Source organism: Mauremys mutica, chromosome 9, assembly GCF_020497125.1.
Source record: "Mauremys mutica isolate MM-2020 ecotype Southern chromosome 9, ASM2049712v1, whole genome shotgun sequence".
Lineage (NCBI taxonomy): Eukaryota > Metazoa > Chordata > Testudines > Geoemydidae > Mauremys > Mauremys mutica.
In genome coordinates this window covers 21,138,694-21,163,430 of record NC_059080.1, presented here as the reverse complement: position 1 = coordinate 21,163,430, position 24,737 = coordinate 21,138,694, and the positions used below count along the sequence as shown (strand labels likewise).

Below are 24,737 nucleotides of genomic sequence, written 5' to 3'. Positions count from 1 at the left end.
TAAGATTCCTCTAATCACAGCTTCTAATGTCTCCTGTCCATTTTCAGTGGTATGGTTAACGATTGTTGGCTGAACTATCTTTGATAGCTTTTCAGCTAAGGAACATCTGCCCGTTTCAGACAGACTGGCCGAGATTCATTTCTGTTTCTTTTTCCACACAAAGGATTTAATTAGAAATCCGTTGTGTTCCAGAGATATTTCTCTCTTTGTGCACTTTAAAAGCTGGCATGGTCTTGCACTAGACGGTTGGGTTTGGAAAACTCCAGAGCACTCGGTCACTTGGAACCTTTTAAAGTTTCTCTCCATCCCTTGTTCCAAATAGTCCTGGAACTAAATGTGTCTAAATTATACATGTCATGTGAAATGCAGCAGTCTCCTCTCATTCACATAATGAGCAGGAACACTCTTCCACTGTAAACTATGAAATGCTTTAGTGGCTTATATAATGCATCACTCATGTATAATTTTGTTAGGCAATATAGAACCTCCTCCTGTATGAAGCTAATGTATCAAACAGCAGAAAGAAAATATAGAAAATTAACTTGGTTTGATTCACTTTTAGCTCATAACATAATTTATTGATTGCCTGGTATTATGCGTGACTGCAGCTAAACTTTTGCAAGGTGCCTGGTTTTGCCTTGCCTTAGGCAGAGCTGGCTCCAGACACCAGCAGAGGAAACATGTGCCTGGGGCTGCACATGCTAAGGCGCGGCACTGGCCTTAGGGAAGAATAGTCTTGTGGGTAAAGCACAAGACAAGGACTAAAGGGATTTGAGCTCTTCTCCCAGTAAACTGTCTTTTGCCTCCATGAAACAGAATACAATGAAAGAGAAGTCCTTGGTCCTTGGTCTCTGAACTAGGCTGTACATCTCCTCGGTACGTAGAACTTTCTTCATAAAGTGACACAAAGGAGGTGGTGCCCACGTAGACTCAAAAGGATGCATTTATTTTTGTCGGTTCCTAACTAGCTTGTAAGTGCCTCAGGGTAGAATCACATCAGATCATCTGTTATGAGAGGCACCTAGCACACTGTAAAAAAAAAAATGTACAAAACCATACTAGGAGAACCTGACTCTTTGGCCTCCTTTAGTGGCTGGCCCACATAAGAGAAAATCAGCCTGCTACTCCTTCCAGCTAGCAGACTTACTTCTTTAGTTCAAGTGTTAGCATCTCATGGTTTTAGAAAGAGGGGTCTCAGGTTCAAGGCCCAAGTAGGGTCAATTTAAATAATAATAAACATTAATAATAAATATAAAATATATTACCCACCTATCTTGTCTTAATAATAAATATGTCATTCAGAGGTTACTGAAAGAAAATACTCCTCACATTTGGAGTATCTGGCTTTATTTAGCCTAGAGCAGTGGTTCCCAAACTTGGTTCATGGCTTGTTCAGGGTAAGCCCCTGGCTAGCCGCGAGACACTTTGTTTACCTGGAGCGTCCACAGGAACGGCCACTCGCAGCTCCCAGTGGCTGCAGTTCGCCCATCCCAGCCAATGGGAGCTGTGGGAAGCGGTGGCCCGGCCCACGCCACTTTCTGCAGCTCCCATTGGCCGGGAACGGTGAATCGCTGCCACTGGGAGCTCCGAGCAGCCATACCTGCGGGCACTCAGGTAAACAAAGTGTCTTACCCTGAACAAGCCATGAACCAAGTTTGGGAACCACTGGCCTAGAGGAAGTTGAGCCAGGGCACCCAATTCTTCAAGGAATTCATTGGCATTTAGTCTGGAACTCTGCTCTATTTATTCCCCCCCCCCCTTTTTTGTGCACTTTTATTGATTTCACCACATTGATTTTAGTTGAAAGTCCAAAGAAAAATGCAGAGTTGTTACAAAACAGAGAGAAACAAAACCAAAGGAAGGTGACTGGAAGGATATGGAGCGATGCTGAAGCCCTGCTAGGACAAGAATAAAATCTGCTGGCAGCGTCTGATTAGAAGAGCCATGGCAGCAGGAAGCACTGGACCTACAGCAAGAGAGGATATTTTAGAAAACAGGAATCAATCATTTGCACATAGGGAGGGAATGCAGGCACACAAGGGGTGATCCTGCTCCCATCATGATAATGGTCTCAAGGAGTCAAATTCATCCCTAAGTGGACTTGGAAATTGCTTTATCTTATATCTTCTTTTGGCTGTGTTTTTCTTGCTACTACCCATTCTTCCTTCCCTTGGCACGTAAATTATATCACTTTGCGTTCAGTTACACCATTTACATCACCTACATGATACCACATTTGCTAACTGTGTCACCTGGTCATAATGGCTTTTCTTGTTGCAATATCCTCAAAGGCCAAGTCTTTGTTGTCAGTCTCCATAATCTTTGTGCCAAGCCTAAAGTCAAACATGGAAGCAGTCCCTGCAGGTGACTCTGGGATCCTTACTGCATCACATCAGTCGTGATGGAGAGTGGGGACAACCCAGCTGTTAAATATGCACAGTCTCTGAGCTAGGCCAGGAATGGGTACACCCCCTGCCTTTTCAAATTGACACACATATTTTCATCTCTTTTTTTGGTCCCCACCCCCACCCCAGAATATTGCAGGAGAAGACTTTCAAATCTGGCAGCGGATTTAAGATGAACAAAGTCAATAACACAAAGCAGCCCCCATTTCCCCATTGAAATAAATGGAGATTTTTACCGCCGCAGGTCCCAGACCCAGTGCTGTGCCCTCTGCTCCTCTAGGCTGCACCGGATGAGCAATGCCAGCATGACCTTTATAAGCCAGAACTATATATTCTGATCTGCCGAGACAATGATTGGATCAGCAGAAGAATAAATTGGGGCATCTTTGGACACACTGCTTGGAGTAGTGCCTGTTTATTTTTAAGCCGTGCTATTGTCAAAATGAATTCCTCAAGCATCCAAAGGTTAATTTGCTTTTCATAACTATGCATTAAAAGAAATGAGAACTTCATTCTTTCCTGGGAGAGACTTGACCTTTTATTCATGTATATTTTTCAAATCCTGTCCTCCACTGTTTATGCCCCAAGCAAGAATGTCACAAGTTGTCTTAGCAGCGAGCACAGCCAACAAAGACAAGCAGGGGTAAGGCAAGGAGAGCAGGTGTGGAGTGGGAAACATTGATGTTCTACACTGAGGTAACAGTCTTTCTGCCTGTCCCTCACAGAACATCTGCAGTCACCTCTCCCACACCCTTTCTCCTAGAGCTACTGAGGCAGGCAGTAAACCACCCGCATGTTGTGAGGGTGAGAGAAAGTGTAATGTGACTTAGCAGCCTCCCATCCTGGGCTGCCAGAACAATGTTTATAGTGGGGGCGCTGAGAGCCATGGAACCAAACTGTAAACCCTAGATATGATGGAAACCACTTCAAGCCAGGGGGTGCGGCAGCTCCCCCTACATCTCTAGTTCTAGCACCTGTGCTCACATCAGGCAGCGAGGAAAGTGGGCTAACCCCAAACCACCACTCCAAACACTGGGATAGTTTGGCTCTGATTCTGATTGTCATGACTGGCTTACAGCTGTTACAATGAGCTAACCCTAACTCATGGGTTGGAAACTACGGTGCATGTTGACAGTTGCTATTGCACTGATGGGGCAGGCCATTATATTGCCACCTATTGACACAGCATCACTCTGGGCTAACAGAGTGTTGCTGAGTGATAATGTTGTCAGTGAAGTTGCAACGCTGTTATGCCATGATGCAGAGCCATGATTTTGTTCATTCGGGATTATTTACATGGCCTGTAATGAATAGGACAGGCCTGAAGATTTCAAGGAACAATGGCAGTCTGACAAGCACTGCCCCTTCCTCTACAGAACACATTGCCTATGCAGTACACCTAGTTCCTGCCAGCCCAGATAGGGGAAGCTAGGGCCTGTCCACCCCAATACGCCTGTTTTTCTCTGAAACCACAACCAGGAGGCAGAAGAACATCCATGATTGATGTTACCATGGAAGCCTGTTGGTGTAGAAGACATTTAAGAACAGATCATCCCTACATAAATAACACCCAGTAGTTTCCCCTGGACTCATGCAAGATATAGCTGCCCAAATATGTCAAACTCTTTGTTCACTAAGGGCCACATTGTGCCACCCTTACTCATGTCGAACAGTCCCTTTCTCCTTACGTCATCCCACTGATTTCAAGGGTGGCACAGTTGGACAGTAATGAATTTCAGAAATTCTCGTTTGCTCTGAAGTTCATGAAGTTTTATTTCAATCAAGGCTAATCCAGCCCTTTTTCAAGAGTCCTGCACCCTCCCTGCAGGGTGATTTTTTGCATTAGGTTTTCATATTTGCCACTAAGAGAATGCATAGCAGAATTGCTTTGGGGAATTACAAGAGGCCAATGATTTTGGTAGGGAGTTAAGAGCATTTATCTGCATCTGTCTCCTGTTTCAAGATCACTTCCTCTAGTGATGCAAAGTATGAATAATACCAGGTGATTTCTGATGGTGCTTAATGTAGCAGGCAGGGCCGGCTCCAGCTTTTTTGCCTCCCCAAGCGGTGAAGAAAAAGAAAAAAGCCGATCGGCATCACTTTGGCGGCAGCTCAATCGCGCCACTTCATTCTTCGGCGGCAATTCGGCAGCAAGTCCTTCGCTCCCTCTCTTCCTCTTCGGCGGCAGCTCAAAGAGGAAGAGAGGGACTGAGGGACCCACCGCCAAATTGCCTCCGAAGACCCAGACATGCCGCCCCTTTCCATTGGCCACCCCAAGCACCTGCTTCCTTTGTTGGTGCCTGGAGCTGGCCCTGGTAGCAGGAGTTGCATATTCCTCATACATAGCGGTAAGGACTCAAGGGGCCAGACAAGCTAGAAGAATTACACTTTGGCCTATAGGGCAGTCACCATTTGCCATCACCTGCAGGGGCTGAAAGTTATAACCCCATCCACCACCCTCCCAGCAGGATTCAAGAAAAAATGTGGATAGTTACATAGATTCCCATGGTACCTTGCAATAAGAACAGGCTTGATTGTTTAACACTAGCGATTCTTGCCCACATGCATAGGCCTAAACTGATCGCCAGCTTCAGAGGCAGGCACGGGATTTCCCACAGGGTGGATTAATTAATGACTTCCTCAGGAGGATGGAGGGAGGATCATCTATTAGGGATTAGGTGACTGTACCTCACACAACTGATTGCTTGAGACTGCAGAGTAGGGCATGCAACACTGGGGAACTGGGGCATTCCTGATACCTTCCATGGTTTTCTTCCCCCCGCGCCCAAAGGGAACAGTCTAATCCTGAAGTGTCACATACCTTTAGGTACCTTCAAATGGATTTCGCCTGCCAAATGTGAGTGCAGAGAATGTGAAAACAGTGGGCTTGGTTAGCAAAATGAGGTTGTGGATACATGCCAGAAGGACCACCAAAGAGACCTAGGAAGGGCCTTGAGAGTCAAAGGAGAATATGACGGCTGTGAGGGCAATGAAGATCTAAAGTAGCATAGAATAGTGGTGAAGAGGCATCGGATCTTCAGTAGCACAGAAAAGGGCCAGCAGCACATTAAAGGGGGCTATAGATGGAGAAGCAGCAGCCAAGAAGCAAAATGACCTCAGCAGGGAAAGAATGGAAGAGGTCTGGGTAAACATCAAAGGGATGGTCAACATGGAAGGAGTCAGGAAGCAAACTGCTAGGTTATGGGAGCATTACAGATTGCTAGGCAACTGTTGAGAAAGGCTGGGAATGCCTAGAAGAGCCAGAGGGCAAGGAAGAGGGCAGAGGGCTGGCAGTGAAAAAAGGAGAGGGAACCCAGTAGAGGTCTTGGGGGAGTTAGCACAATATGATGCATGCAGGGTTCTGATTTTTTAACCAAAGCTAAAACAGGCTGAAGCCAAACAAGCAACATACATGGGTCTTATTTAATATTCACTGTGAAGCGACAGGAGAAGATAAAATAATTGGTGACAGTAAGTCCCATTAGAGACACTTGTGAAACTAAATCTGGATACAGAGACCCCGAAGTGACTGGGGCGGGCAGAGCCAGTGCGATTTGGAGTGGAAAGCCTTTTGTGTTCAGCAGTGGAGTATGACGATGATGGATGAGACATACCAAAGGAGCAGCTCTCAACTTTTTAAAAAAACTACTGCCACATGATAACCAGAGGGAAACGCATCCTGACACAATGAGGCAGGAAAACCCTGTTCACCTTTTTCTATTAGCATCTGTAACCATGGGAATTCCCCTGCAGCCCACTGAAGCTATCTTGGAGAAAAGACCATCTGGGAAAGATCAAAAGGAGAGTGAGGGCATGGCACAGTTTTAATTCAGAGAAACTCTCAAGTCATCACATTGTGTTTTACCTAACACTGACTGAACAGAGCAACAGGGCTGAAATGAAAGATGTAATTTAGAACACTTGCAGCAGCATAGGAAGGGGGTCCAGGAGAAGAGAGATGGTGGAGCTGTTACATTTTGTTAGTTTGCTTGTGTCAAGTATCCTGTTAAATCCTGCTGCCTTCAGACAGATTACAACCCACTCTTCCTCATGGCACTGCTGTCTGGCATTACTGTGCGGCTAGCCTACTTGCATTTCTATAAGGTATGTTTCAAACTGGACCTCAGGTGAATTCATGCTCCAAGTGTGTCTCCAACCAAAGCTCATGGAACAGCAGTGACACAGATCAAAGGAAGCTGTGTCACCTGAAATGAACAAGCAGAAGTGTCCTTCTCAGTGTTGGCCCTCCTTCCCCAATTTGCTATAACAAGCCCTTTGACTTCAAGTGAAGGCAAAAGGCAAGCGTCCTGAGATACCTCCTCCGAGGGTTTTTTGCTTTAGCATGCATGGGATTGAAATGTACTTAAAGGATGGTACAGAAGAATGTATGCAAATATGCAGGCTGGTACCACACTGCTGCCAGAATGCAGGAAATGAGCAGCCCTCCGTTTTCAATGACAGCAGAGAAAGAAACAAATTAGTGCAACTTCATCCTCACTGCATGGAGTAGAATAGAAGGTTATTCATACACTTATTTTGTTAGTACATTACTGATATATTTCTGTTTGTTTGTTTGTGATTAGTACATTCCTTGCAAAAATCACTTAGGAAAACAAACAACAGGTACCAGCCAAAAGTTTTAAGAATCTGGCATTTTCTACATCCTACAATTTAACAGCATTCTCAAAGCACCTTGGAGTTTGGTTCATCAATAGGCCTTGGTACAAATCTGGCCTGGCAGTCAACACTCCTTAACTTTTACAGACCATCTTGTGGGTAAAGATAGTTGAATGCATAAGTAACTCATACCAAAAGAAATAAAACCACCCATCACAACAACTCAAATGCATAACCGCAAGTGCACCATGGGATGAATATATTATGAGCACGGAACTTCCATCACACCATGTGGTTACACACAGCTGGCTACATGTTGTTTACTCTTAGGTCAACAGGGAGTGAAGGGCTAACCTCGGATCTCCTACATTGTCATGCACCATGCAGGCACATCTCTTGGCCATCATATTAACAGGAAGGCAGGGAGTGATAATACTGGCCCAGGCTGGGTCTTAAAAAAACAAACAAAACAACCTACATTACAAAGAAAATAAAAGGAACTTGGAGGTCATTGCAATAGCTGCTGTCCCTGCTCTCACTGCGTAAGGCATGAAAATATACCTGCCAATTGTAACATCCTGTCCAGGACTTTGGAAAAGCCAAAGAAGAGACTCCCTCCGCAGAGAATTCTTCCCAGATTTCACATTGGTCCAGTGCATGCTTGGACAGGACACTGGACATTTGAACAGTGCTGTGTGCATACCTCTGCAATATAGGCATGACTGAGGGAACCCCTAGACAGCGATAAAAAAAACATGGCTGGCCCAGGTCAGCTGATTCGGGTTCATGGGGCTTGGGCTCCAGGCTGAAAAACTGATGTGTAGACATTTGGGATCTGACTGGAGCCTGAGCTCTAGGACTCTGAGAGGGTGGAGGGTCGCAGAGCTCAGGCTCCCTCCAGCCCAAGCCCAATCATCTACACAGAAATTTTTCAGCCCAGAGCCCGAGCCTCATGAACCTGAGTCAGCTGACCTGGGCCAGCCACGGCCATGCCATGGGTCTTTTATCCCTGTGTAGATGTACCCTAAAAAGCCTCATTGCTTAGGGCTTACAGAGCTCTCGGGAATCTGGGGCACATCAGCTGCACGAAAGGAACCCTCAGGCAGTGAGTTGTGATCTCCAAGCCAACATGGAAGAGTCAGTAACAACCCAGAGTGCAACAGATCAGAAAGAACAAGCCAAACCAAACCCTCCAGAAGGCACACTAACAAGAAAAGGGCAGTTTGAGGCTGCAGGACAACAATGGACACTAGCCCCTAGAAAGTCTGCCCACAGTCTCAAACAATGAGATTGCACAGTGCAAAGATCCTGGCAACCAAGGCCTTCTGACATTCAGTGGTGCACTAGCAGCTGCTAACTTCACCACTTCAGGTTGAGGGAGGAGGCAAAGAGAGAAAGATAGCTGAGAAAAGGATTCTGCCTCAGGATGCTGCAATATCCCCACTGGGATATGATGTAGTAAACGCTATGGCTCATTTCAATCCCTCTCTCTGAGGAGCTGCAGTGAATTGATCTCTGTTTACCAAGCACAACAGCCAAGGATGAGGCAATGAGAAAACTGTACTACCAGTGCGGGAACTCACTGACACCATGCCAAAAACCAATACACCAGATGACTGCTCTGAGTGTCTGTGATCTAGAGGGTGAAAAGACAGCTGATCAGAATGCAGAAAAGAGACACACAGAAGAGAATTCCAGTCCTGCTCCAGGTACCTCACAGCACTTTACAAAGCAATGAATGACACTAGGCCTGTACAAATTTGTAAAGCATCATGTCCACAACACAACACATGGGACAACACAGATAAGACAAACAAATAATAATATAACAGCCATGTAGACAAACACAGCAGCCATTACCAGCTCAGTCACAGCTCACATACAAGAGTGGACATGAAAACTGATTTACTGAAACAGGTTACTGGTATGACGGGTTCCCCCCCCCCGGGGTGCCACCTGGAACTGGGGTACCACTGAGCCCTCTGATGCACCAGCCTGGGCTCCCTCTCACACGTGCTGCTGTGACAAGATGCAAAGACCTCCAAGCTTGTACTTTCACCAGCATTCACACAGGTAGGGACACAGCCAGCTGCAGTCACATGCTGGCTCTCTAACCACCAGCCTCCCAGCCTAGGACCCCAGAGCAGTACTGTCCTGTTCTGGTCAAATCTGGCCAGTGTATGGGTTTAACACCCGGACCTCACTCTCCCTACAACAATACACCTGGAAACACCTGAGGAATAAAGACCGAACAGAGGGGAAGTGATGGTCCCAGGCTAGAGAGATTTCTAGCATGTGTATGAAAACCTGAGAAATCCAAACTGAAAAGCCAAGGCAGCTTGTGCCTTAAGAATCTGCCAGCCTGTTTATCACTCAGGGTGAGAATTTGCTAATTCATATTCTACCTATCTAGTATGTAAAGCTCAGTTTGCGATTTTGTTTATTTACTAGGCAATCTGTGCTTTGATCTGTTTGCTATCACTTATAATCACTTAAAATCTATCCTTTTTAGTTAATAAACTTATTTTATGTTTTAATCCAAATTATAGAAGCTGTTTTGAGGCTAGCTTGGTGGATCAAGTACTTGAATGGCCAAAAGCTTTGGGGATTGTCTGCCACATTCTTTGCAGTTTGCCCTAATTAAGTAACCTCAATGTGGCTCCCCTGGGACCCTGGTCACAATTGGGATATTTTATATGGTTTATTTTAATGTCATTGGATCTTTTAACTCCAACCTACAAAGATATTCATGAAAGGGCCCTTGATCTGATTTCTCATTCCAAGGGCAGAGACAAAACCAGCAATGACTCATTCTCTTCCAATGAAGGAATCAGCACGTCCCAGTTCACCAATGTTACAGAAGAAGAAAATTCTCTCTGAACTTTCGAGCTCAACCCTGCAGAAATCACTGATGATGTCAGCACACAGTTTTTGTTGGAAAAATCAACATTCTCAGTCACAAGCCTCAGCCAAGTTCTGCCATCAATCAGCTGCAATAACAAAGAAATGTTTTATTCAGAGTTCAAGCTCAGCAGCAAGGGCAATAAGCAATCAGCCTGGCCAGCTATTGAGACTAATCTGGAGAGCTGAGATGGGTGCAAAGAGGAAACTGACAAGTGGCTGGATGCATCTCTTAAATGTAACAATGGATGGAAAACAACCCCAAATGGAACACTTCACATTTTATAGCATCTTATAGCCAAGGATCTCAAAGCCCTTTTCAAACATTAATTTAATCTCAGAACAGTGCTTAGGTGGGGAGGGTGACAATGAAAATACATAGCAGAAGTTCATTACTTATCATTTGTTATTACCCTGCCTTAAAACATGCAGTCACCCATTTGTGTGTCTTAGGGAACCAGCCACACAGCATTTATGTTGAATACTGAATAGCAGAAGCATCTCCTTCACAAACAACTGTCAGGCTCAGAATTCTCTGAAAAGCTGAACAAACAACATTCACCCCTGTGGGACACGTTCTCCAGACTCAGCGTCAGTTCCTGATCAATTCAGACCAGGCCATGAAATGAAGGGAGGACAAAAGTAACTTTGAGCCATCTTTGTACTCTCCATATTCTCAGGCGACTTAGTGATCTGTCTTCTCCCCTTCTTCCCCAGGTAAGCTGCTCTAACTTACATTCTGACTTCAGTGGCCACCTAGGCACCATCCAGCTTCCCAGACTAGCTGGACCAAAGCATGCCATATGCGCACTGTCTCCCTCCCCAGCACACCTTCTATAGTGGCAGCTTTGGGAAGAGCTGATGCTGCAGCCCTGTGCCACTTCGAAACTCCTGATGCTGGGGGTATTCCCCAAGAACCACTTCTGCCTCCTTTCCATAATGGGTCCCCATGCAATTGAGCAACACCCCTATTATTCATAAACTTGAAGGAGGCTGTTATACATTTAGCAGAGATGGGTGTAGCGGACTTCTCTGTTTTTCTCCAGTTCCCCTCTCGGGAGGTTCTAAAGCATGCTGCCCTTGTCTGCAGTCATATTTCTAGTATTTATGTCCGGGTGCCCGGAAACCTTTGGACCGGCGACAGGAGCAGCAGCAGCAGCAGCCTGTTATTTTAGTATGAACTCCTGCCCTTGGAAATTATTAAAATCCAGCGCGTCCTTTGAATGAGAAATGAAATGTATTCTGCAGCAAGCCTTACAAGCAGCTCACATCACTGTCAACTAAGTTACACCAAGGATGTGCAAAGAAAATTCCCATTAAAAAAAATGAATTAGAAATGAATTGCAATAGAATTTGATTTTCCTGCAATTTTATTAGCTGCAGGTTCATAAACTACCATGGAAAAAGGAAGGGAACCCAAATCATTCCTAACATGCTATGAAAAGGCAGCAAAGCAGAGGGGACAAAAAGAGCATTTAAAAAAATATTAAATCTACAAATTATAATTTTATCTCCCTCTGGCAGTAAATAGCTCCTACAGATGTGCTGAGGTTATTAGCTCATAAAATGCCAAGGAAAATGAGTTCTCTATTGAATCCCAAACAACCCTCCCAGCTACACTCCCATCAGAGTCACAACAGGAAACGACATGCTGGATGACATTTGCTCCCACCAAAATCAGTACTGTTTTCAGAACGCTAGTATGGCCGCAGTGAACTTAGCACTGGCTGGGTCCGGGGTGAAAGGAAAGACTTAGTTACAACTTGTCCTCCAATAGCCACTCCACTCCTCTTCACACGTCAGGAGTGACATTCATACGTTCGAAAGCCACAAGAGACCACTGTGACATCTAGTCTGACCTCCTGCATAACACAGGCCAGAGAACTTGCCCAAAATTATTCCTAGAGCAGATCTTGTAGAAAAAATCCAAGCTTGATTTAAAAATTGTCAGTGATGGAGAATCACTGACATTGGCAAATTGTTCCAGTGGTTAATGTCAAAAATTTACACCTTATTTCCAGTCTGAATTTGTCTAACTTCATCTTCACCCACTGGATCGTGTTATACCTTTCTCTGCTACATTGAAGAGCCCACTATTAAATATTTGTTCCCCATGTAGACACTTATAGATTATAATCAAGTCACCCCTTAAGCTTCTCGTTGTTAAGCTAAATAGATCGAGCTCTTTGAGTCTATCACTATAAGGCATGTCTTCTAATCCCTCAATAATCCTCGTGGCTCTACTCTGACAGGTTCTCCAGGCGATGGTTGCCTTACACATTCCTTTGCCTAAGGATCACAGCTATCCAGTTGGGTCCTGAACAATTCCAGTTTCAGGTCCCAGTTCTACAATTATCTCTACATGGGCAGACCCTTGCATGGAAGCCCATTAACTTCAAAGGTCTTCATGGAGCCCATTGCAGGATGGAGGAATAAGGGATTACATTCTGTCCAAAACTCCCTCTGTACTTTCAGTTAGAAACATCTCTCTTTAAATATCTGCCATGTGATGCTAGCAGCCACATTCCAACACAGAAGTAGCTGCATTCCAAGGTTGAGCAAGTGATCCTGGTACACATAATTTCATAAAGAAGGGTCCTGTAGGATGAAAAGCTCTAGAGAAACGTACAGTTATCAAAGATTAAACTGAAACTGCTCCTAAAGGAAAATAACTGATGTGCTGTCACCTGCACGACACATGCCTTCAGTACCTAGCTTGAGGATGGGATAGAAATCATTTCAGTTGCTGTTCAGCTCCCTTAAGTGAATCCATTTGAAGGAAACGTTACAGTAGTTTAGTACTGTAGCAAAAGGATATGCTTGCTTTCTGGCATATTGGTTTATTTGGCTTTAAGGTGGTAAAACGATTCAGCAAAACAGTACAATCACAGTTGACAGGTGGCCATGTGACAGGAGTCTAATTGGCACAGTCTCAGTAGATAAGTCAAGGACTGACTGAGATATGGAGACTGGACAGTCTTCTCACCCCAATGAAGTCCTGTTCAGGTCAGTGTTGAGGCACATTGGTAGTGGATAGTATTGAGAAGGGGTGGTGGGTAGATTGCTTGCAGCATAGGTTCTAAAATTTTGAATTGTCTCCTGGTCTCTTCACAGATAGCCTAACAGGTAACTGACAGAAGTGTCTGCCCGTTGATTGGTTCTTGGTCCCACACTATTCAATATCTTTATCAATGACCTGGAAGAACACAACATCATCCCTGATAAACTTTGTAGATGACACAAAAATTGGGGGAGTGGTAAAAAATGAAAAGGACAGAGCGATCAAGATAGCTTGGTAAACTGGACTGTGACCCTAAGAGCATCCCTATGTCAGAAGGCAATGGGCTCCCTGGTATCTAACAGTGAGTTTCAGCTGGCCCAGGTGTCATGTAATATATCACTGGAAAACTAATGATTCACTGATCAGTAGCATTCTTGTGGGATGTATGTACGATCAACCCACAAAGGATTATATAGATGTGCTCAAATTATGTAACTACAATGTGTTTAAACCAGGCATGTCAGACGCAGATGATAAACAGGTTTTCTCTAGACAAAAGAAACAGGCCAACATCTCAAAACATTATAACAATCACCTGTATGGGAAAAGACAGCATGAAGTCTACACCAGGCACCATGGTGTCCACACCCAGCAGGAAAAAGGAACTTTATCTGGGGATATGTCTCAGAAGAATACCTTTCAAAGGCTTACTTGACTATAAAGAGAGACGAAGAGCAAACCCCTAAGTTATCCTTCATTTGATGAGACAAGGAAAACCAGTGCCTTGGACTCTGGGAGGATCCTGACTAAAAGCCAGTTAGCCATTTCTGAAAAGGGAAGATTGGTGAGGAAACTACCTTGAACAACAGACGGTAGCTTGTTAAGTTAGGTCTTAGCCATTAGAAAGCGTATTTTTACTTCTGTTTGTGTGTAACCCTTTCTATCTTTAGCCCTTATACTTGAACTCACTTAAAACCATTCTCTTTTTAATGAAATAAACTTGTTTTTACTTTTTTATCTAAACCAACTCAATGCTATGATTGAAATAAAAGTGTTTGTCAAACTCCAGTTAAATTAAAAAGCTGCAGTGTGTTGACTCTTTAAAGAAGCAATCAACTTAATAACTTCTGTGAGTGTTCCAGGAGCGAGTTGGACACTACAGAGGCAGATGGTTTGAGGAAAATTCGGGATTCAAGTCGTGGTGGTGTCACACTGCAAACAGTAACTAAGCAGCGAAAGCCAGGGTGTAACCTGCATGTTTGTATACTGGTTGTTGGTGCCCAGGCTGTGAGTCAGCTGCTTTACCAAGGGTCGCGGCGAAATCTCTATCAATGACAAATTTTTAAATCAAGCTTGGATGTTTTTCTAAAAGTTCTACTCTAGGAATTTCATTTGGGGGAGTTCTGTGGTCTGAATTATACAGGAAATCAGACTAGATTATCACAATGGTTCCTTCTGGCTTTAGAATCTATAAATCTATGAAAGTCGAAGATTAGTTTGGGGGTAAATTTTGGATGCATACTCAGCAAAATCTTATCCTTATGGAATATTGTCTATGGGGGGGATCAGGCATAAGGGCCCCTAATTTCCCTATCCTTCTAGCTGAAGTGATGGCAACTAGAAAGGAAACCTTCATAGATAAACTGGTCAGCAAGCAGGTCACTGGAGGTTCAGACATGAACTCAGTTAACATCAAGAGGACCAACATAAGATCCCATATCAGAGCAGGTCTAGCTACTGAAAGGAATGTTCTAACAAGGCCTTTTAGCAAATATATGATCAATAGATGTGTTTAAATGGGGTGGTTGTCAGTTGGAGGGTGAAAAGCACCAATAGCCACCAAGTATACTCATAGGGATCTAAGGGAAAAATCTGAGGTCTTAAAGGAAAGAAGATGGACAGATTCCTCTGGGGACACTGAGACCAAATGGAAAACCTTTCTCTTAGCCAGTAACACTTTCTGGTGGATTCCTTTCTGCTATTGTTGAGGCTGGCTATGAATGGCTTCCAATCATGTCTGTTCTAGGTTTGATGCCCATCCAAATACCACATCATGAAACAGCGGGAATCTGGATTGGGATGTCTGACCTTGCCTGTTTCCTGGGTCAAGAGGTATGGAAAGGATTGGATATTGACAGCTGTATGAGCTGACATCTGGAGAAGACTGGGAAACAAAAACTGTCTGGCCCATCTGGGAGCGATGAGGATTATCACCAGTTCAACCTGCTGGATCTTCCTTAGACTCCAAGGTAAGAGTAGAATGGGGAGGAAGGCATACCTTAAGTGTCCCAACCATGGGATTAGGAGGCATCTCCACTGAAGTTCTCATGTTGAGCCCTGTGAAGTAGTACATCTTGTGTTTTCCATTCTCCTGGGAAGAAAACAGGTCCCAACAGTGAGACTCCCATTGTCAGAATATGCTCCACAAACATGCAATTGTGTAGTTTCCATTTGTGGCCATTAGAGAAGTGCTTGCAGAGGCTGTCCCCAATGTACCATGTACTCCTGGGAGATGTAGTGTTGGTAGGGTGATCTGGTGACAAACACTCCAATTCCACAGATTACCTCCTCCATGCGTAGGGAAGTCTAATCCACTGCTTAATTTATCCTTATAATTAGAATGTTTTTCCTAATGTCTAACCTAAATCTCCCTTTCTGAAGATTAAGCCAATTACTTCTTGTCCTACCTTCCATAGATTCACAGAACAATTGATCACCATCCTCTTTATAACATCCCTTAGCATATTTGAAGGCCATTATCAGGTTTCTCCCCAGGCCTCAGTCTTCTTTTCTCAAGACGAAACGTGCTTAATTCTCCTCATAGGTCATGTTTTCTAAACCTTTTATCTTTTTGTTGTTGTTGCTCTCCTCTGGACTCTCCAGTTTGTCCACATCTTTCTTAAAGTGTGGTGCCCTGAATTGGACTCCACCTGAGAATCTATGAATCTGCGGATAATTAGAATGTGCAGTGTTACGTTGCATAGGATAAAGAATAAAATATAAGGGAATTAAAACCCCTAGAGTTCAGGCTATAAGCCAACTGCAAACTGATAGAGCATAGGAAGAACCTGTCCCTAAAAGCAGATTTTTCCATCACTGTCCTCTCTGGCACTTGGGACATCTCCTCATTCCCACAGAACGTGCATAATGCAGATATCCCCTCTTTTTAAAAAGTCATTATAATTGGTTGCTTTTATAGCTATAGTCCCCCCTGGCATATAGAGGGAGCATTGCAAGGAGTCCTAATTTCTCACATCCCCTCGCAGCCATTCCTTTGTCCCTGCTATGGTCTTTCCCAGCCTGCATCTTCTTCTGATTCTTCTGTGATTTGGCCCTTTGGCCAAGTCATATAAAAGTTCAGTCCTGTTCCAGGGTACTCCAAGACCCAAAATAAACTCCACCACCAACCATAGGCTCAACCAATGGCTCAACCATAGGCTCAACCAACTGTGGGCCCAACTCACAGTTCTCTTGCTTATCAGGGCACTCACCCCCTAGGCTTTTCCCTCTGGGAGTCCAAATACGACATAAACCACAATGGTCTTGCCCCTTCTGGCTTCCTTCAGTCCACTTTCCTCTTGCAGAACACTGGTGCCTGGACTGCCTCCCTGGAGCCTGGGCCCTTGTGCCAGCAGCCCACCACAGGGGTTTGCTCCACTCTTGTGCCTCAGCTTTTTAGCCACAACCCAACACAACCACTCTCCTCCACATAGCCAGCTCCAACAGAGCTCCCTCAAGCACCTCTCAAGGCCCAGGGACCTCAGGGAGGATTATCTAGATCTGCCCCCTGCAGCAGGAAAGCAATCAGTCAATCACCCCACAGGTGGAGCATGTCTCTGATTACAGTTTTTTCTCTTCTCTTGGGGGAAACTCCATCACCGTCATGCATAGTCTTTTTTTTCTCCTTCCCTATGGAGAACTCAGACATACCTGCCTTCCTGTTTTCCATGTGAATTCAGTGCTGCTTTGAAGTTCCATGATTGTCAGTCCTTGAAACTGAAGCCATCTTTCTACCCACAGAAAAAATTATAGCACTGGCAGCAATATCAAAAGCCCTATGCCTCCCTGGCAACATGCCTCCAATCTGTCCCGGAGGAGCCGCCTGTAGGGAAAGCCGCCTCTATGGCCCATTCCAGACAGGACTTTCTCTTCCGACTGACCACAAAGAGGAGAAATGACAGTTAGTGACAAACACTGATGAGGTCATCTCTCCACTATGGAAAGGACTCAGGGCCACCAACTCATTTAACCACCATCTTCTTCACTATGCATTTATAACATTTCATTCTTGCTGAGCTTCCTTCCATGCTATATAGCTCAGATTTGCTTTCAAAATATATATGTAGCCTAACATGACTGCCTGTCTTGTTCATTCAACATGAGTACCCCTCCTGCCTAGCATGTGGGGCTTCTTTGTGATGAGTGTTTGGTCCAAAGATGGCAATGAAGAAGATAATAAGAGATATATTATGAGACAAGTCTATTGGGCAAAGTGGGTAGTGGCCATTTTGCTACCTCTGCTGAGATGTCATGTAAACTTTGGCAGTGTTCCAGGAGCACAGTCTGCAGAAACCTCTGCACCTGTTTGTGCCACGACTTCATTAATTATTTGATAATCATCAGAAATGCTCTCAACCTCATTATCTTGATGTGTAGAAATCAAAATCCCCTGCAGTGGGCAAGGAACAATTAAGGAAATGGCCATGCTACTTATATCCTGTTTATTATCCCTATCTCTTTCCAGTTCTGAATCCCATAAGCATCGCTGGACCAGACTCCACACTGCAAATTATATGATATTTCCATTCTAACGTTGTTACAAATGAGAAGCTCAATTTGGAAAAAACTAGGGGATCCCAGATGAAAATTATTTTTTTTCCCTCTGATTGGCCTTCATGAAGCAAAACACCCAATTGCAGCAATGACTTTGATGGTATTTATATAACAACAACAACAAAAACAGCCTGATGGAATTATGTAAGGGACATATTTTCACAAGAAAAAGATATATTCCAGCAGTTGATTCTAATGCACCTCATAAACAGGGTTTTCTTCCACCTAAGACAGGTACAATGTTGCATTCTTTCCATTTATAGTGAGTAATGCAAGAAAGATCTCCACTATCCTCTGATATTTTTTTTAAATCTTCTTAACCATTCCAACTCATTTGAAAGAATTATAAAACTAAGGACCTCATGGTAAGTAAAGATTATATGGTACGCTTTATAAGTGGTCCTAAGTAAAGCACAGGATCTGGTCCAGAAGGTGAATATAGCTGAAATACTTGGTAATAGTGGCCCTAATGTAATTAAATTCAGCATCTTTGATGAGGGAAAAGTGCAAAGAAACCCACCACCGTAGATACAGTGTACCTGGATTTCGGAAAGCCCTTGAAAAGGTCCCACACAAAAGGCTCTTGAGCATACTAAGCAATCATGGGATAGAAGGAAGATCCTCTCATGAATCAGTAACTGGTTGAAAGATAGGAAACAAAGAGTTGGAATAAACGGTCAGATCTCATGGATCTATGCTGGGACCTGTGTTATTCAATGTATTAAAAAATTAAATGGAAAAAGGTGTAAACAGTGAGGTGACAAGATTTGCAGATGATATAAAAAGTTTGGCCTTAACCTTTTTCAGCCTCAAATATATTCTAAAAATAAATAAAATAAAAATCTTTAAATAAGGTAATAATTCTTATCTATGTGAAAGGATTGATGTGAGGTATCACACATTAAAATAGGGATATAGTTGCAATTTTTAATAAAGGGATATTACTACTTCCTTGCCTCACTGGCATGTATTGCGATTCAATACATTCGTGTTTGGAAAGCACTAGACTTGTAAAAGGATTTTTATTTACCATTCCATTTGGGAAGGTGGCTGCTTTTCAGATGGAGCTCTCTTAGTATATCATACAGAGTAAGATAAATAATTCAGCTTTCATAAATTCTCATCTCCCCTCCAGCAAAGATTGCTTCCCTGGTCTATTTCTCCTTCTTTTAAAAACTAACTTTAAAGTACCATTTAAGAGAAGAAATTTACTCAGATAAAACAGAGTTAAGAATTTGGATTAAACCAGTAAAAGGTCAAGATTTAATTCTCCTCTGATTTACACAAATGTGGATCAGGAGTAGCTCATCTAAAGTCAATGGAGTAACTGTAAATGAGAGGAGATTCACATCCTATGTTTTTATTTACTTAGCCAGTTTCTTAAGTCAATTTTACCTGAGAAAATTAATTACTGGTGTAAGTGAGAAAACAATATGGCCTTCAGTCTTTAATTCACCCACTGTGCTCACGTATTCTGTTCCTCAGATTGGGGGTGTTTCTGAGCTGGATATTGCTTCCTGAAAAATCATACAAGCACAAGTGTGTGTGAAGGAACTTAGATGTACAAGACTTAATTCAGAGTGTCTTAGCTTTCATCAGATATTTTAGCATAGCGATCTGTATGTTTGAGTGGGAAAAGAAAATAGATGGATTGGTCCTAAGGGATTCTAAAGACCAGTGAGACGTACCAAATCTATCATAAATATAAAATATTACCCAATGACACAATCCTATGCAACTCTAGGCAGGTCAGAAAAACAGGGATTAAACATGAGCAGAGAAAGTGGAAATATATAATACTTTTTGTGAAGAACACCTGCTGACGTTACATACAGGATGTTGGCTCAAACAAGAACTTTCTGAAGCAGCAGAGCTTCCAGCAACAGTGCAGACTGGGCCACCTGCTCCCTGTAACTACTACATCTTCAGCCACCCACTTCATAACAACTAGAAGAGCTGTGCATGTAGCATCGGATGATGATGAAGGATGTTTTGGTGTAATGTTGTAATGTTTTGGTGGGTTTTTTTCTGAGAGATTTCTTTCTGATGGAATTCCAAGCATTCTTGTCTGCCCGACTTTAATCCTTTCTCCATCCTAGATGTCTTTGCAATGTAGACCCCATTCCTTCTGGTGAAGGAGGATGAAATAGAACTCTGTTTGGAGTCCATCAATGTGCCTTGATCAGCGGAAGTGATCACTGCCAAGAAACAGGAGGCTATTTCCCCACAGAGGTTGAACACACTGTCTCTTCAGGTAAAGTAGGAATCATACATTGAACCCAGTTATCCTGTCGATCAATTCAGTACAGAGCACCACAAGGGCCAATGATGGGACACCTATTTACAGTCATTCTAAGAGGCCACATCATTGAAAATTTTTATACTCATGCACAAACTGCCTTCAACCCCAGAACATGGAGAGGAACAAAAATAATAAAAGGTTTAGAAAACTTGACCTGTGGGCCTGTCTGAGAAAAGAAGACTGAGGGGGCACCTGATAACAGTCTTCAAATATATTAAGGCCTGTTATAAGGAGGACTGTGATCAATTGTTCTCCATGTCCACTGAAGACAGGGCAAGGAGAGAGGTTTAATTTCTTTCCTAAACAATAGGAAACCTTTATAACTATAAGGACAGTTAAAAGCTTCCAAGGGAGGCTGTGGATTGTAAATTTTTAAAGACAGGTTGGACAAACACCTGTTAGGGATGGTCTCAGCACAGGGGGCTGGAGTAGATGACATCTCAAGGTCTCATCCAGTCCTACATTTCTCTGTTTCTATGTTCTGTTTTCCCTCTAATTTTCAGAGCAGTCATTTCATATGGCTTCCCTGTGGTTAATAGATTCAATCATGCTTGCCTGAAGAGTTTTATAAAAACATGTTATCCATTATTATATCTCCTTCTCCTGCCTATTAGTCTCACCACAATTAAACTGTATGCACATAAAAAACATTATGTCCACTAGGGACCATGGTACAAAAATGCAATAATTGTTTCCTACTTCAGTCTTAGAGAAAACAATTACACTGATGATACAGAGATTATTTTCAGTCAAATAACAAGTGGAGAAAACTATCTGCCTTACAACACAATTTGCCAAACTTAGCTCTGGTGTTAACTGCTAAAATCCTTGGAGTTACACTAGCACTGATTGTTGCTACCTGTGATGAGATGCTGATTCCATCTTGAGTTATTATTTGACAACCACATCACACCAAGGGCCTTTATTTTGCTATGTCCACGTAACCAGGTCTGTACACAAAATATTAAGTAAGACAAATCATCTGTGGCTGTGTTTTGATGTAAATTTGATTCTCCAATAAAGCTACAGGAATTTTAGCTCCTGTGAGATAACATTTATTGAGTTAAGAATAAACTGGCCTAAAGAATAAATTTCTAATAGGCAAAATCTCCATTCATCCTTCACTGACAGTGAAACATCCTCCAAGGATGCAAAACAAATTAATACCTAATGGACCAAATCAATCCTGGTTAAAGCATAAACCAGTTGTATAGATGACTGAATAAATCTGCCATGACCCAGAACATAATGCTGATATGTTGTACAGACACTAACATTGCTCTTTAATTCTTTGGATTTTGTGTATATATATAAGCCAACCTCTCAAGGAAAACACCAACCTACAAAAAGTAGTATGGGTGATTCAGCAAGAAGTACTGTTCCCTTAGAAACCGCATTCTTTATTAAAAAGATTAGGGCAGGACTACATAGCTTAGAGAGGAGATGAATAAAATGGGTACATGGTAGAAATCTATAAAGGAATGAATAGTGCAAAAATTGGCACTCATAAAACCATAAGAACGGCCATACTGGATCAGACCAAAGGTCCATCTAGCTTAGTATCCTGTCTTCCGACAGTGGCCAACACCAGGTGCCACAGAAGGAATGAACACAACAGGTAATCAAGTGATCCATCCCCTGACGCCCATTCCCAGCTTCTGGCAAACAGAGGCTAGGGACACCATCCTTGCCCATCCTGGCTAATAGCTATAAATGGACCTATCTTCTATGAACTAATCTAGTTCTTTTTTGAACCCTGCTATAGTCTTCACCTTCACAACATCCTCTGGCAAGGAGTTCCACAGGTTGACTGTGCATCGTGTGAAAAAATACTTCCTTTTGTTTGTTTTAAACCTGCTACCTATTCATTTAATTTTGTGGCCCCTAGTTCTTGTGTTATGAGAAGGAGTGATTAACACTTTCTTATTTACTTTCTCCACACCAGTCATGATTTTATAGACATCTATCATATCCCCTCTTAGTCGTCTCTTTTCCAAGCTGAAAAGTCCCAGTCTTATTAATCACTCTTCATATGGAAGCCATTCCATACCCCTAATCATTTTTGTTGTCCTTTTCCAAACCTTTTCCAGTTCCAATATATCTTTTTAGAGATGGGGCGACCACATCTGCATACAGTATTCAAGATGTGGGCGTACCATGGATTTATATAGAGGCAATATGATATTTTCTGTCTTATTATGTATCCCTTTCTTAATGATTCCCAACATCATCACTCCTATTCACTCTTCTCATACTGCAATGAAACTGCACACAACAAATGTAACACTGGTAAAAGGAAATAGGTTTTCACACAATGCATAAATAACCTGCAGAACTCAGTGTCCCATCATATTCTTGAGGCCCAAACATTAGCAGGATCAAAAAAAGGATATTTATGTGAATAATGAGAATATCTACAGTTATATTAGTAAAAGTTAAAGAAAAAAATATATGGAATATAAACCCTCTCAGGGCATAAACCAGCCACTAACTGCCTGGGAATAATGAAACGATTTCTTCTATGGGTAGTTGACCACATCCTGGTTCATCATGGGGTTTTTTTTGCATGCTTTTCTGAAGAATCTTGTTCCAGTCATTGTCAGACATAGGGTACTGGAACGGTGGACCATAGGTCTGATCTGGTATGTTCTTCATGCTAAAGCAAAGTCCAGTATAGTGTTAAGGAGCCCTGTGCTGTGTCATCTTTTGGATAAGACATAAAACCAGCAGTGATCAATTATCATTTAAAATCCCATGGCCATTTTGGGAAGAATAGGGATGTTAAACTCTGTGTCCTAGCCAAATTTCTGATTGAGTAATTATATTTTCCTTCCCCGTGGGTTTTAATTGGAGACAGCATCTTTCTTCACTTCCGAGTCTAAATTGCTGTGTAGTGTCATTGTGCAATTTTCATTCCTCCCCATAATAATAATACACAGCTCTTACACAGCCTTTTCATCTATAGATGCCTCCACTTCAGTGGTGGATGAAATTATTCTTGCAGGTAGAAGCTGTGAAGCTAAAACTCCTTAAGCTTTATTTAAAAATGAAATGTACTAAACCACAGCTGGGTTTTCTACTTGACGTTTGGGTCATGCAGAATCCAACAGCACTGACACAGCAAACCCAGTGTGGTCTTATATGAGATTTCTGTGGGATAAAAATAACAACATATTTACTATTTTAATGATCAGACATAGGCCTAACCTGCTAAGTTTGCATTTATTCCAAATTCAGTTATTCCAAAGTCCAAGGTTTTGGTTAGAGCCAACCTCTGATTATTATGAAGCACTCACTTCGCTGGCAATTTGGTAAAGGCCATTTCCCCAGGGCATTTCCCTTCCTCAAGAAGACAGCCTCTTGCAGCTCTAAACATCCTGTACCATACACCCTGGCTGTACATTCCTGCGGGGGGACGGGGACGGCTGCCGCATCAGATTTAATCTGTCAGAAAAGAAAATGAACTGATGCAATCTTGGCAGCAAAATAACAATGTATTAGTTTACATCAGTGATTCGGAGTCCACAGAGTAAACACAGGCTTAATAATCTCATTAGGAACAAATTCCATGGAGTGGCCATTCTGGCAGTGACTTCACTGACAAACCATTTCAACTATTCTGATCCTACTTGGACTGCAATTTACAGAGCAAGACTGGGTAATAAAAAAAAATAGAATGGGATCAAATACAGTGTCCTAAGTTTAAATTCCAACCATCTACTCCATAGCTTGTGCTATTTTTATACCACCAAAGTCTTCTATCTTATTTTCTCCAAGGTGAATGGCACAAAGGCATAAGGAATAAAATGAATGTGCCTCTCTTTGAATTATGCTATCGTGTTACTGCAGCAGATAAATAATAACAGAGCTCTTATCTTATGCTCAGCAAATCTTATTCACAAATTATTTTACAAGTTGGATATGCATGTGAATATATATACACACATGCTCTTATTTAAATAGCAGTGCTCTAATAAAAATACATGAAAGCAAGAAACTGCAGAGTTATGGAAATATATTCCTAGTTACTGAGGTGCACAGTAGGGTTATAGTAAGGTCAAAATCTACTCAGGCTACTTATGTTAACTATAATGTTGCTGACTTTTATAACTATTTCTCTAAATTTTCTTTTATTTATATGTAATGCTTAATGGGAATTTGTTTTCTATATTTTTCATAGAATAAAAAGCTGCTGTAAAAAGCCATGCTGACTTATATTTTAGCTAGCCCACTGCCGCTGAACAAATTCTACAGCTAATGTCTCACCATGCAAATGAATGCTGATCCCTCGCTAATGTGTTGTCATTGAAGGGTATGTAGTTCTATAGCTAATAGATCACTACTGAAATCTAGATCCATAATAGATCCATAATTTGTGTGTTAGCTATGGAAACGTTTGTTTCATTGATAACATAATAATTACACCTTTCACTTCTATGTACACCCTATGGCACTACTATAAATTAATAATATATTGTAGAGTGTTTTTCATTTTGAAAGATTCTACAGCACTCACAGACTAGTTTGCTGGGGGGTATGTTTATAAAATACACCCACAAGAATCATGTCATGTGTTGTTGTCTAGTAGTTATACATGATTAGAATAAGGAACTGAAACTCAGGAGTTTGGAGTTCTGTTCCCAACTCTGACATGGGTATTATAAAATCTACCTCATAG

The 24,737-nt window shown here is 42.4% G+C and overlaps 1 long non-coding RNA gene across 3 annotated transcripts in view; it reads right to left on the bottom strand.

The window, feature by feature from the left end:
- The window catches only part of LOC123377258, an 81,906-nt gene extending 57,950 nt beyond the window's left edge, over window positions 1-23,956 (bottom strand). For all 3 annotated transcript variants that reach the window (XR_006582146.1, XR_006582148.1, XR_006582147.1), the window contains exons 1-2: window positions 23,267-23,956; window positions 15,203-15,295 (exon numbers count right to left, since the gene is read on the bottom strand). This is a non-coding gene — a long non-coding RNA (uncharacterized LOC123377258). The remainder of the gene's footprint in view (window positions 1-15,202; window positions 15,296-23,266) is intronic.
- Between the last annotated feature and the right edge of the window lie 781 nt (window positions 23,957-24,737).